Genomic DNA, 14,937 nt, shown 5'->3' with positions numbered 1-14,937 from the left:
TAGTGTATCTATCAGAGTTACAATGATAACTACTTATGAGAACATTAAAGTGGGGTTGTGTAACCTCTTATTCTCTCTGTCTCTCTATATAAATAGCATTAAGAAGAAGAAGAATAGAAAGATTAGCAGTTCAAACATTGCTCAGTGGCAGTAGCAGCTGAAGCAAAGGACAGAAGCCTATGTCTTACATCACACTCTGAAAACATCAGTTTTGCAATCATCAAATCAAGTGTTATAAGCAGTTAAATTACCAGGCTCTTCACTATTAAATGTATATGTCCCTTAGACTGAATACTAGTAATACTAGGTTTTGGACTCTGAAAATGGAAAGCACTGAACGTATGATTGCCAGATTAAAAGGAAATTGAAATTTCGGCCTTAGTTATAAATTTCTATCACTTCAATGTCCATTGGCAGTAGAATCGAAAAGTGACTTTCCAAAGAGCCCACAAGGTAACTTAAAGAGTTTACCTGAAAAATGAACCCACCATAAACCTAAGGTAGTATGGACTGTCTATACGTTAACATTCTTGGTTGGTCCAATTTCTAAAGTGTTGTGTGCCCTATTCAAATATGTTTTCTTATAACTGAGAAAAACTAACCCAAATGGCCCTTTTGAATTGTTAATGGTTTTATAAATAAAAGACCAAAGCCATTAGTAAGCAGCATGCTTTCTTTTGCATCGTGTTTTCCACAAAGAAGCAACTTTTGTGTATTTCATAAGGACTTCTGTGCATATAATGTGAGATGCAGAAGTCAGCTGTGCAAGTAGGCAGTGGAGGATCAGCTGAGCTCAATCGCTTTTCCATTCTGTCACCCATCCAGTCTATTCCTCAAAAAGAGAATGCCAGAATATGCCACGTCCCACTACTTGAATGTTGCCTGGAAATAACTTTTTTAGTTATATTTTTGAAAGCTAGGAGTCTGATCTACTCCCATAGCTTGTAATAGTTTACATTTAACCTTTAACATAGTTCTGTGTTGGATACAGTTGACTATTTCAGTATCTTACTGCTTTCGTTTAATATTAAATATATTCTGAATTTGAAGAGTGTTGCATATTGATTGAATACTGTCTACCCAGGAAGTTATACAAATCTTTGTAAATAAATAGCATATTCAAAATTTCCACTTTCTTTGGAAGCTGGATATAACATTTATAGGCAAGGTAACTGAAGATTTTATTTTTACTTAATCAAGGTTCTTGAAATGCTAGTGTAACAGCCTGAAAAAGTCATGAAATTGTTAGTCAGTTGTTCAGAAAGGTTGTGTTTAGCCCTTGGCCAGAATATACAAGTCTTGCAGTTTTGCAAACCATTAACTGTATCAGTAACACAGACATACAGGACAGAATGCTGAAGCCAGGAGGAGCTGAATGTGTTCTTTGTGCTCCCTCATCCTGCGGCCTTCACCAGCTCGGCTGTGTCTTACACATTTCAGGCTGTGAGACACTCGCTACGCTTCCCTCTTCCCTCGCCCGAGAGCTGCCAAGGAGGGCCTGGGAGGGCCAGCGCTGGAGCAGCTGGAGTGTGGCACCCTGCCAAGCAAAGGCAGCAGCCAGATAATCACCAGTTGTAAGCCTCACGTATTTATATATTACACCCCTGTTTGTACAGTAAACAACTTTGTGTATCTTTCAGAATCTTTTATGGGCTAAAAATTTTAGGGTGAGAAGCATTTTTTTTCTCATTTTCTTTAAAGTATCTGCAAATTTTCAGGTTTTCACTCTTTGCACATGTAGTCTTTAAAGCTTAAAAGAGGCAATGCGGCTCATGCAGAAGGCTGGGGAGAGAGAAGGAAATAAAACAACACTGGGTTACACAACTCTTCTGTCCTTAAAGACAGCTTGGAGACATGGAAACCATATGTGAACGGTTAGCTAATAAAATAAAATGCCAAAATGTGGTGGCTAACGCTATGGCACCCAAAATGTAATTGGACATATGCTCATTTACTTGCTTATAATCAAAACATTAAAAAGCTGTTTTGAACTCAGGTTAGGTGTAAGTATTGAACTAACTCAATTTATGTAATTATCTCAAATGGAAGGAATGTACTGGTGCTATGGTGTTATTATTATATTAAGAAAAATAAACAATGTATAAATGAATAGATAACACTTAAGCAAAACCAAAAAGTTCCTATTGCTCACATTAAAAAGAGGAGAACAACTTATTAATTTCACACTGAAGCTATTTTCCGATGAACGTGCTATTTGGCTAGTGTGCCTGCTGTAGGTTTATCATGTTCATGCAAATGAATGTCAGTTTGCTGGGTAATTGATGCAAATTTCATTTATTCAATCAAAAATAACAGCTTTTAGTAGTCTGCTGAAATACCCAGAATGTCAGGCTTTGGTTGCTAAATTTGGGTTATCCACTACATGAATCTGGATTTCACATGTGCATTCATTCAAGAATGTCGAGATAGAATTGAGCTTCTCCTAGCCAGGGGAGAACTTTGTAACTGGTTGATCTATTTACCTTCATTTATTAATTTGTTTGTTTGTTCATCCATTAATTGGATTATAGAAAAAATGCAGTTATTAAAATAGATCATTTACAGCATCACTCATGTTTCAATTATGGACCAAAGAACAGAATTTAATTAGATGTTTTTAATTTAAGGAACATTGAAGGAAAGAAAATTAATCAGTAATAATAAAATGTTGATATGTCTTAATTATATCAGAAAACATTTGACTAGAAACCTGAATGAAGATTAAAAGAAAGAAGTAAATGAAAAAATTAAAAATAAATTTTCCTTCCTCAAAATAAGAATGCATAAGAAACAAAACAAACACAAATCCAATGTGTACAGAACATTTGTGAAGCAATTTTTAACCTCCGTCAAAACATAACCTAAACTGAGTAACAATGGCAAGACCTGATGATACGTAATTATATTGCAGTTCAATTATTTCCTGTCCCGTATATCTAAATACATGCTTTCTAATGAATCCACAAACCATCTGTTTCATAGGCCAGAAATGTATTGAAAATTTACTCTACACCTGGGGTACATATAATTATTTATCAAAGGGCAAATTTTTACAGCAAAAATGATTTTACAGTAAGGTAAACTTCCGGGCAGATTAATAAGATCGCCCTGGCAGGAAGTCTATGTCTCAAATGTGTGGCTGATACAAGCAGAGTCATAAAGAGTGAAAATGGGGAAAAACTGGAAAAAGAGACACTTGGTGGCCTCCAAGAGCTGACCAAGTCAGGAGATAAAGGGACAACGAAGGAACATCTCAACATGCTCAGAAGAAAAAGTGATTAAGTTGGATTGAACTCTGAAAATAGGACTAGTTAATTCGATACTTTCAATTCTGTATTGCAACTTTAAAATTACTTGATTTTTTATTATATTTTATAGGCCTGGAGATGAGGAATAGCTGGGGTGGGGCTCATAAAAGGGACATAGAAATAAGTGCTTGTGGTTAATTCTACAGATTTGCTTTCAACATGGAACTTGCCATGAAATGAAAAAGACATGGTAGACCTGGTACTGATGCATGTCTGAGGGAATGGAGGGTGGAACGCTGCCTAACAGTGTGGAACTACTCATCAGAATTGTACTCTTCTAGTGTCTAAATAATAGAAACTCAATCATTAAAAGATTGACTGATTGCAGGAAAGTATGAACATAAAAATATTAGAGACAAAGAATCACAACAGCTTGTAAATTTACAGCAAAATGAAATATGATGGAATCATTTACTTTTAGCTTTTTACAGAAGAAAATCTCATTCTATGGAACCAAGGAGAAAGCAAAAGATCTTTACGTAATATCTCTGGTGATTTCAGAGCATCTTTCTGAGTTCCTAAAGTTTGTGTTCAGTATGGAGAAGGGAATAGCTCTTTCTAAAGCAGTGGCCTGTATAGCTATTAACTTTAGCTAATTCTCAAAGCTTACTAATGTTTTAACAAATTAAAGTTTGCTGATTCTTACTTATTTTGTTTCAGAAATGGTGCTTTAAGATGACATATTTTAAAATATAAAATAATATATGTTATAAATGCATATTGAATCTTTCACTATGAAATGTTCATTATATGTGAAGCAATTGTCTTAAGTGATTTCAGTACACCATACTGGTCAAAAACAATGGCCTTGGAGCCAAACTGCTTGCTTCAAACTGTGTCATTGATAACCTCATCCCCTTTGACTCACTCTTCTCCTTCCCAGTTTCTCATCTCTGTGTAATCTAAGTAATGGTATTTGCTTCATACCTCGTGGAAATGTTGTAAACATCAAGTGGGTATTGTACATAATGTACTTAGCATCCTGCATATACAAAGCATGTAGCATACATTAATCCTTACCATATAAAAGGAGGAGAAAACACAAGACCGTAGATTTTAAGAACCAGGCGTGTCTGGTCGGCCTGTCTCCAGAGTACTTTCTCACCGGCGGCTCACATCTTCAGCTGGACTCCCAGAGACACCGAAATGGTTGGTCTCAGAGTGCTTCCTCTCCCGCTTGCCTAAAGACTATCAAACATTCCTTACTGTCTCCCGACCTCTGCAGAATTCAGTGAACCCCGAGATCCAAAAGCTTAGCTCATTCAAGAAAAGAGTTTCAACTTCTTCAGCAAAGTCAGAATGGCTCTTCAGTTTGTTTGTTTACTTAGGATTGTGTAACCCTCCAAGGAAAACACTTAAGATTTTGGAGAGTAGTTGATTTTTAGTGCTGAAAAAAATGACATGATAACTGGGCAGAGTTGGTTCCAGAGGGGGCAACAGCCTATAAAATCAAGAGACACTTCAACCATCCTGTTAAAGTCAGAAAAATCCATTATCAAGTTGTAGAAGGAAAACAACTTGCGGAAATATCTTCTAGGGCCGACCGTTTCCAATCACTGGTACTCCATTCATTATACGCTTCAGTGGTTCCAGGAACAACAGAAGACCGTGCGCTGTTACAGCGCCAAGGACAAGAAAGGCAGCACAGCCCGTCGGGCTGACTTCCCCTCACTGCAGTCCCAACATTTCAGGCTTCACTACCCTTGCCCGCTTGAGTTAGTCACTCGGGACGTGAAGCTGGAGCCCCGGACTCCCTTCTCAGGCAGCCCTTCCTGCCTCTGCTGGACCATCTGGGGCTTCCGTCGGCTTGAGACCTAAAATGCACAGACCCAACTCGAAAGGGAAGAGTGGTCCTCATTTTAAGAATTACATCATCTACTTTTTTTAACCCTGCCTACAAGACAGTCTCATCTCTAGGTGATAAAACAGATGATTATAATATTAAGATTAAAAGACATGTACTTAATGACGCTATAGAGGTCTCTGACCTTTCGTATAGCAAGGTTCAGAGTGATTTAGAAGGGTGAAAGATATAGGCAATAATATAGAACCTATATTACAGGGTAGGGAAAAAGACACAAAATTTTCATTTGAGGAAATTCAGAAAATTGGTGCCACAAAAAATTGAAACATTTTCCTGACAGTATCTGAATATGCCTGTAAAAAATAACGAGTATGTCTAGTAAATATTTTGGTATAAAGAGTGGATGCTACAAGAGAAAATCAAATTTTGACTTGTCTGGAGGTCCAGCATACTAGTTTAAGCAACAGCATCAGTGGCCAAAATGAGTAAAATATGCAGTTGCGATGGAACAGTATTTTAGAATTCCTTTTGACATCTTTCTGCATTTGGATTTTACTCAGACTTTTGTACCGAAATATTTAAATTCTTCTTGACCCTAAGCACACATCCTAAAACAACTTTATAAATTTAATTAGCAATATGTTTGAAAGTCAAAGCTTAGATGAGATCTTAAACTTGATGGAGACTCTCTGTTGTCTAGATATGAAGTTTTGCTATTAAGACTCTGATATCAAATCTAAGTCTAAATATTAAAACTACATCTATCCAAAAATAAAAGCGGTGATTGCTTAGTCTTGAGGGACATTATTTGGTTCACAGAACTGATAAAACTGGTGATGTCTGTCTGTCATTTGGTCAACAAACTGCTGAAGACCTTTGTGCAAAGAACTAAACTCTAGGGTTTATCACACGGGGCAGCTTTGAAAGTTCTCCCTCCAGAGTATGCCCAGAGGTTTGGCTTTTTTGGTCTATTTTTTTATTTACCTACGCTCCTATCATTGTTTCTGGATTGGACTGTGATTAAATTGTCCCTCAGCCCTACGATTCACCTTTAAAATATGTGAGTTCTAATAACAGTTTTAGCCTCATTGATTTGCTTTCTATTTTTCACTCTCTTGAGAGTTTTGCCCTAACATCTCCAGCTCAGGAAAGAATAAATTTATGCAGGGTTTGAGTTAGGGAACAGCTGGTACTGAAAATGTTTCTCTTCTTTAAGCTCTCTCCCCTCCTTATCCAAACAGAGAAAAGACAGATCTGTTTTCTCCTACTCAAAAGGAGTGGAGTGAAATCCAAGTCCTTCAAAAAAAGACAGAATGCTGTTCTACCTCACTATTCACTCCTACTTCAAACCCTAACTTTTGGATTTGCATCATTTTTAGAATGTTAGACCATTTTTCAATGACATTAGCCTCCCAAGAGGTAGGTGAGGATAAGTTCCAGTTTAAGCAACATTTAAACACAATTTAAAAAGAGCAAAACAGCCTGGACCCCACTCTTTCTTTTCAGTCGTGAAGTGGTCGCCTTCCTCTTAGACTCTGCAGCCTGTCCAGCTACATTCTGTCGCCTCTCCCTCCCTCCAAAACCAAGCTGAAAAGTTGCCAGTTAAGAAGTCAGTCTGGAAGCCACTTTACACCGAAGTTGTATAATCAGAACTGTTGGTCTTAAGTATGTGTTTGAGTAATGTATTAAACGGCATTAACACGGACAGTAAAATGCTTGCATTATTTTCTTCCCTGGGGGCACATAATGCAAACCTTCATTGACTGGAGCCAGTTTGGTAAATGGGGCAGAAAACGGCTGTAGAACTGAGGTAATGTCGTGAAGCAAGCGGAGCGCACGATGGCATATAAACTCTTAATGGCATTGTTTCCTAGATTCACATGTGCAGCAAAGAGGATATTGTTGCCGCCTTAAAGGAGCGGCCTGATTACAATTAAAACACCAGCATGTTTATTTCCTGGCACACAGATGAATATGGGGCACAGATTAGAGTTTATTTCAGCAAGCATTAATTTCGTTTTCAGCCCCTTAAAAGTTTCATATCTTTTAAATATGCTGCCAGCAACCTGTTATCTGCTATAATGAAAAGCAGTGTAACTACCACCAAATAAATTCCCATATAAAACCGAAACCTCAGTTTCACTTTTCAGGCATTGGTTTCATTGCTTCTTCCAGTCAGTCGTTCTCTCTGCCAGGGTCTCTAATGAGCAGAAACTCAGGCCGAAGTCTGCCAAGTGTGAGCAGGTGGGTTTAATGGGATGTGAGGTGCAGTTTGCTTATAACTAACCATACTACCAGTCACTCCGAGATCACATGGATATGAGAGAGAGAGAACAAGAGAGAGACAGAGACAGAGAGACAGAGACACAGAGACACACAGAGACGAGGGACAGAGAGAAATTTTCAGCAAAGCATTTACAAATGAGGATGAAAATAAACTTCATTTAATATGTTACTCATTTGAACAATACTAATCTATGCTATGATTTGAAGAAAAATTTTGAGATGATTCCCTGCCTTTTGTTAGTTGTGACATAGTGAATTTCTAGAGGGGAGGAACAAATTCTTTTCTATTATTATGAAGCCCAGAATAGCCGAAGCTCCTCGAATGTGGTACCCATTCAGCCATTCAATTTTTCTTAAAAAATAAATAAAGAAGCTCTCAGAATCATTATTTTTGCTTTTTTCTCAGAAAAATCAATGCATATAGCCTTGTGGTTGAGGAATCAAAAACCATTTCACTGTTATTTTAATTTGAGCATTGAGAAAACATTTTAGTGGAAAGATCTTATATGTGTATTTGCTAATTCCATGTTTGGTTTAAATTGTGCTCCATGTGTGTTCTGAGACGGAGAAATGCGGTAAGGAATCTCACGTTTGAATGTGAGAATCAAATAGATGGTGTGATATGGAAGGCATCTGACCAGTGGTGAGACATTTTACACACATATCATAAGCTTATTGTTATCTTGTAAAGGTGAAGCGGTGTAGGGGAAACAGCAGACAATGAGTCAGAATCAGGTACAAACTCCCACGCAACCTGCTAGGTGTGTGAACCTGCCTAGGCAGCTCATCCTCTTGGAAATTTATTTTTGTGTACTTCAGTAGTTCCTCTAAAAACTGCCTCACCCATCCCCCACTCCAGCTTTCCTGTGGGAGGCAAAAATACGTAAAAGCATTTTTGATCTGTAAAGCAAAAGAAATGGCTTTGCAATTTATAAACTGCATGTCACTGCATCATTTGTATATTCTTTATTATTAATGAAACTGAGCTTATTTTCATAATTTTTCTTGGCAAACGTTCCCTGTTATGTGATATTTCCATTCATATAGTCTACCTAGCGTTCTATATGGTAACAATATTATTGGCTTTTGAGAGATTTTTTAAATATTGAGATGAAAATCTTACATTGATTGCATATTTTGCAAACATCTTCCCAGAGTTTATGGTTTGCTCTTTTTTTTCATTTGAGGCACAAAAGCTAATTTATTCCTGCTAAGCAGCCTTTTCTTCTGTGGTTAATGCTTTTGTGCATTTTTTCAAAAGCCTCTAATTTTCCAGAGAATTCTATTTTTCTTCAAAAATTTTTAATTTTATGTTTGACATAGAAAATTTTAAAACATTAGCAATTTGTTTTAATATGCTAAGAGCAAGAGACCGATTTAATTTTTTTTGATTGATGTTTTCCTTCTAGCTACATTCATGTAGGGCACTATCATTTCCCTAGTGATCTACCACTTTTGTCTTCCAGTTTCTTCTCTGTGTGAGCTTGTGTTCTGTCCTGTTGGCCAACCTATCTATACAGGAAAATCACTTGTTCAGTTATTATGAGTTTATCTTAATTCTCAGTATCTATTAGGGCAAATGATTCCTGCTTCTTCTTCTTCATTGTTCTATCTTCTTCATTATTTCTTAGCTGATGTTTGCTCTTTTCTGAGCAAATACTAGAATCTGATTTAAAAATTACACGTAAAACTCCAGTTGACTTTCCATGGGTATTTTTGAAGATGTAGATCAATTTGAGGACATTTGATATGTTTTTATCATTGATTCTGCATAAGTTTAAATTATTTGCATAATGTTTTAAAATATTAATTTATCTAGCATAACTTTTACTAGATTTCCCCTAGTGCATTGGAATTTTTGTTGCTATTACAATGCATATTTTAAAAAGTTATATTTTCTCTTGGTTGCTATTCCACAAAAATGAAATTGATTAGCGTACATGAATCGAAAATTCTGCCAATTTGTTATCCTTCTCATATTACACTCAATTATTTGTATTAGATTTTTTGGTGTTGTTTCTTTTATTCCAGTTTTATCTTTATTTCACTTTCTCAGGTTAGCAGTTAATATGATCAAGGTTTACCTTAGGAGCTAACATACATACAATCAGTTTTCTTTTGTTTTTTGAGAGAGGATCTCACTGTGTAGTTCAGGCTACTCTTGAACTCACTATGTAGCCCAAGCTGGCCTCAGATTCTTAGCAATCCTCCTGCCCCAGGTTCCTGGGTGTTGATATTACAGCTGCGCACCACCACACCTGGCCATACAATCAATTTCTGTAAATAATATAAATTTGCATGAGCAGAGAGTATGGAATACTATTAGATCAAACTTGTTAAGCATTTTCCATACCTATTTTAATTTTTTTTGTCTGTTTATACATCAAAAATAAAATGATAAAGTATGTTCAAATTGCTACCATGGAGATTTGGATTTATTTTATTTTATTTCACTTGTGAGCCTACTACCTCATCCTGTTGGGTAGCTGGAATTACAAGCAGGGGTCAGTATCCCAGGCTCCATTATTTTCTACATTATGAGGCTTTTTCATTGAGTCCATTCAAATAACTTAATATATATAAGTTGAACTTTTATTATTATACATGAGTACGTTTTATATTTAATTGCTTTAAAAACTTGATATCTATGTTTTAAAAACTGTTTCAATTTTTTTGTGTGAAATTCAGTGGCACTAGTACATTCACAAGGCTGTGCTAACATTACAGCACTGTTTTAGCCAGGTTAGACTGCTGTGATAAACTTACATAGACTGGTTGGTTTCATCGACAGAACTTTATTTCTCACAGTCCTGGACTCTGGGAAGTAGAAGACCAGAATACTATTAGATTTGGGATGTGATGAGAACCCTCTTGCTGGGTTAGGCAGCTATGTTCTTACTGAATGCTCAGATAGTGTAATAATGACCTATATTCTCCCTCTCTTCACAGAAAACCACTAAACTTATCGTAGGAATTTTACCCTGAAAATCTCACAGAAACTTGATTACTTGCTAAAGGTCCTACCCACTAACAGTATTATATTATAGCTTAGGTATAAAATGTTCTCTAATATCTCCTGTCCCAATGTGGGCCTTTAGAAAGGTGATTGATCCCAGACACACTATATTCATCCGGGGATATGCCCCTTGACGTGTTTATAAGTGACTGTGCTCTTTGGAGGTAGGATCATCCAGTACACTCTATTCCTGTGCATTCCCCTCTCTCCTTCTGCTTCCTGGTTGCCGTATGGTAAACAGCTGTCCTCAACTGTGCCGTCTGCCATACTGTTTCTGCCTTGGAGCCAGCTGATTATGGGCTGAACCCACTCAAACCATGAGCCCAAAATAAAGCTCTCTTTCTTTCAGTTGAGGGCTTGGGTATTTTGTCTCAGTAACCAGTATGTGACTAATATAGGAAAACTGGTACCAAAGCGGGGCCATTGGTGTAACTGCACTTGACCATGTGATTTAGAGGCCTTTGGAAGTGGTTTGTGAGGGGAGTTTGGAAAGGTTTGGAAATGCTGGCTAGAGACCTTATAATGCTGAATGAAAGCTTGAGAGGCAATTCCAGTGGGAGCTCAGAAGAGAAGAAGGGTGGTAAAGATGTAGGCAGTAAATTTCAGGCTCAGAATGCTTCAGTTGGGAATATAACCCACAGTACTAGGATTGCAGGCATGAGCCGTGGTGCCTGGCTTTGGTAGCCATCTTAATAGGCTCTGGCTCTACCCTTCTACCACTGGATAGAGCCTCGGGGTGCTGCCCTCAGTCTGGGCAAATGGTGGCCCCTGATCTGGGCCTGGCCAGTGAGATGCTTTCCCTTGGAGCCTGAGCCTGGCCTACTGGGAACTGGACTAGACACTTGCCTGTTTTAACATGTCAAAGAATTTATCTTCATTACGCCCATGTCCTAAGACTTTGTACAAGGGTGGATTTAAAGGTAGCAGACTAATTAATCTACTGGAAGCAATTTCAAGGCAGCCCAGCATTCAGGTTTTGGCATGGGTACCATGACTATTTTTAGTTATATTTATAATGAGAATCAAGAGCAAATAGCAGAATTGAAAGATAGGGAAAATTTTGCTGGTAGCCACAAAAATATTGTCTGTACAGCTGGGGTCCAGGAAACCTTGGTTTGTGGAAATACTTACATTAAAAGAGTCAAGGACTTTTTTCAGGAAAATAAAAAAGATGACTTGAAAGCATCTCAAGAATAGGTCAGATCTTACCCTTCACGGGCTCAGTGGTGTAAAATGGTAAACATCCTAGAGAAAATTTCCTTGGAAGAGAGAACACTGTTGTGTCGTGCTCATCCAGGGCCACAGGTAGAAGTGTTTTTACAAATGCAGCCATTCTGGTGCACAGAGTCTTCTGCAGCCACCGTCCAATGGGGGAAACGTACTGCTGAAGCTGGAGGCAGATGCTGGTATTGTCTACGTTGCACTGTTTTTTAGTCATGAAATAGGTAAGAAATTTCAGAAGAAGGCCTGTAGGGCAGAAAAAGTGCTCCTGAGAGCAATGATGCTGTGAGAGTGATGCTAAAGGTGCAGTGGAGAACCCAGGATCTTAGCGATGCCATGAACGTGAACTGTTTGCTGAGGAAAACCACAGGCAGTGAGAAGAGCTAACTCAAAGAAGAGGTCATGAGGTAATGTAGGAATGGTGTCACTCAGCCCCTTTGAAGCACACATGTTGCCACAACCCACCCCAGGTATGGACACGGAGCTATGGCGTTCAGTTTCTGCTTGATGACTTTTAGGTCTTGCTTTGGTTCAATCCCCCTGTACTCCACTGTTTGTGCTTGCTTTGGCTTAATTCCCTTGCACTCCACTTTTGGAATGGAAATATGTACTTTGTGCTATGCATGTTGCAAGTATTTAAGTTTCTTTATGATTTTTACAGGGGCTTACAGCTAAGAGTTTGTCTTGAGTCTTGGAGGATACTTTGATGCTAGAACTGTTAAAACTTTAGTAAATCTTAGAGGTAGAGTAAATACATTTTGCATGAAGAGATGTCCATGATCCATAAGGAGTCTGGGTAGAAGGGTATAGTTTGTTTAGTTCTAACATGTTTCCCCAAAAGTCGTATGATCACACATGGGATTTTTGGAACTTTGTAGGATTATGGGCTGCTATTCTCACAAGTTGATTTTGGTTCACTGATGAGTTCATAGTTAACTGTGGGTTAAAGATGGGGCTTCACATTACATTTTTCTTATTATGATAAAAATTTGACTTGTGAATATGGTGCAGGTTATTTTCAAAAGTAGAACTAAGCAGATGTAGTGGTACATGTCTGTAATTCCAGCTATTCAGAAAGCAGAGGTGGACTGCAAACTTTAGGCCACACCCGGCAATTTAGTGAGAGCCCGTCCCAAAAAGAATAATTTTAACAAAGGGCTGGGGATATAATTTAGTGGTAGAGGGCTTAGCTTTCATGTGCAAGGTCCTGGGTTCAATCTCTAGTACTGCAAAACAAAAACAAAACAAAAAACAAAGTCAGGTTTGAAGTATGATGAAATTAGTTATACTTTCATTAATTATTTTATTTTATTGTAAATTATATAGAATTGCATTTACATGATAATCATCCTGTCCCCAAAAGAGAGCTTCCATACCTACCTTTTCTTTGCAAATTTGCATTTGTTACATTGCTTCTTTTATTAAGCACTCTCATTCATTCATTCATTCACTCTATGAATGTATATTATTAAACTCATATTATATGCCCTATATATGTTATAGTAGGGATCATATCATGATATTGTGCAGCGGAATTTCACAGCTGGGCAGCTGTTTGTTGCTGTTAGCCCAGTGTCTACGTTACTTTCTCATTGCTGAGACAATATCTGACGCTACAGCTCTGAGGAGGAGAGGTTAACTTGGCTCACAGCCTGTGGAGGTTTCAGTCTGTAGTTGGCTGGCTTCGAGGTAGGACTGCACGGCAGCAAAGACAGAGCTCATGGTCTGGTGGTAGAAAGCAGGGAGGGATCAAGGGAGGAGGGAGAGACCTAAGACCTTCCTGGCCGTGCCCCAGGGACTCACTTTCCTCCAGCCAACCAGGCTTCACCTCCCAGCATCATATTCAGCTGTGAACTCATCAGTGGACTAGTTCTCTGAAGAATATCATGGCCTCCCCGTGACTCGCTCGCTCCCCCAGTGTCCCACGTTGCTTTGGAGTATTATGTTCCTGATGAAAAGCTTTTAACGCATTAAGCCGTTAAATTTTAGAGTTGTTATTTGACCTATCACAACGAAATACAGAAAGATTGCAAGAATAAGAAAAAGTAGAAAAATCTGTGATCAATATCTTAAATTATATTTTATACAAACACATTAAACATGTGCTGGAGGGATGTCAAAGTAAGTAGCTACCTTTGTTAATAGTGTCCAAATTTCTTTCCTAGAATGAGAATTATTCCAGGATTTTTTTTTTTTTTTACGGTACCAGGAATTGAACTTATGACCTCGCGATTTCCAGGCAAGTCTGTGCTGCTGAACTCAATCCCCACCCCGCCCCCAGGATTTTTTTCTAAGTGCAAATTTTCAGGAAGAACTCTACTATTTTTTAGGCAATTTTCTCATATTCCTGAGAAGTGGGAGGAACTTGGGAGTAAATATATTTGTGAAGGGAATGTGAAGGGAACAGAAAAAGAATACAAAAATCCAGGAAATGGAAAACACAAACTTTAATTATTCTGTTTAGGGTCAAGGTGCTAAAGTTTCAGCCTGAAAGGATAAGTATCAGGTGGGTGGGAGGGGAGAGAAAAGAGAATCTGAGTGGGTGGAAGAGGGAAGCAGACAATGTCCAAAGAAAGAAAACAGCGCACATACAGGGATGCAGAAACTTCAAGGGCAGAACATCATCCACTCAAGAGACAGGCACGGTAAGGGGGAGGGGAGAAGGCTGGTGAGGGTGGGAGCTAGGAAGAGAGACAGGAGTGCAGAGCCAGAGGAGGCGCTGTGAGCCGGTTTGGGGGTTTTAACTTTACCTGGAGAACGTCAGTGAAGAGTTCTCAGAGGGAGCCATTTACATTGTTATCTCTTCTGAAGGATCAGTTGGTCTGCTCTGAAGACTGCATATGGTGGAGAGTGGGCTCAAGGAGACCTGTTCATGATCTCTTGTGGTATATCTTTAGTTTGTGACTAAAGCTAACAGAAAACTGTAATAACTAACTCAGGTAATGTTGGGTGAGATTTCTCAGGAGCAAAGATTTATATCACCACACCACGCAAGGAGCCACAACCCACTGAGATATTTGCTGAGATGAAAGGGAGTGCGAAATCAGTAACATAAGGAGCTTATAAGGCCAGTTCCATGTGTGTGACCGGATACAATGAGTACTGTAACTTTCATGAGTATTTCTCCCTTATCATGTTATAGTTATGTTTGCTTTTCTCTTTGTGTGTAAATCAATATCTTAATTTTTGTCACTCTTTTGTTATTTTCCATGTAACGTAAGAGGCATTGATTTTATATCATAGTACGTAAGTTAGAGCATGTCAAGGAAAAGAATAGATATCACCCAGCGACTTTGGATCTT

The 14,937-nt window shown here is 38.2% G+C and overlaps 1 long non-coding RNA gene across 1 annotated transcript in view; it reads left to right on the top strand.

Annotated features, from left to right (window-relative positions):
• The first annotated feature begins 1,445 nt into the window (after positions 1-1,445).
• Positions 1,446-14,937, top strand: part of LOC102013777 — a 40,225-nt gene continuing 26,733 nt past the window's right edge. Inside the window, exon 1 of the long non-coding RNA XR_001235765.1 lies at positions 1,446-1,574. This is a non-coding gene — a long non-coding RNA (uncharacterized LOC102013777). The remainder of the gene's footprint in view (positions 1,575-14,937) is intronic.

Source organism: Chinchilla lanigera, unplaced genomic scaffold, assembly GCF_000276665.1.
Source record: "Chinchilla lanigera isolate Chin_1 unplaced genomic scaffold, ChiLan1.0 scaffold00047, whole genome shotgun sequence".
NCBI lineage: Eukaryota > Metazoa > Chordata > Mammalia > Rodentia > Chinchillidae > Chinchilla > Chinchilla lanigera.
This window is presented reverse-complemented; position numbering and strand designations above follow the sequence as displayed.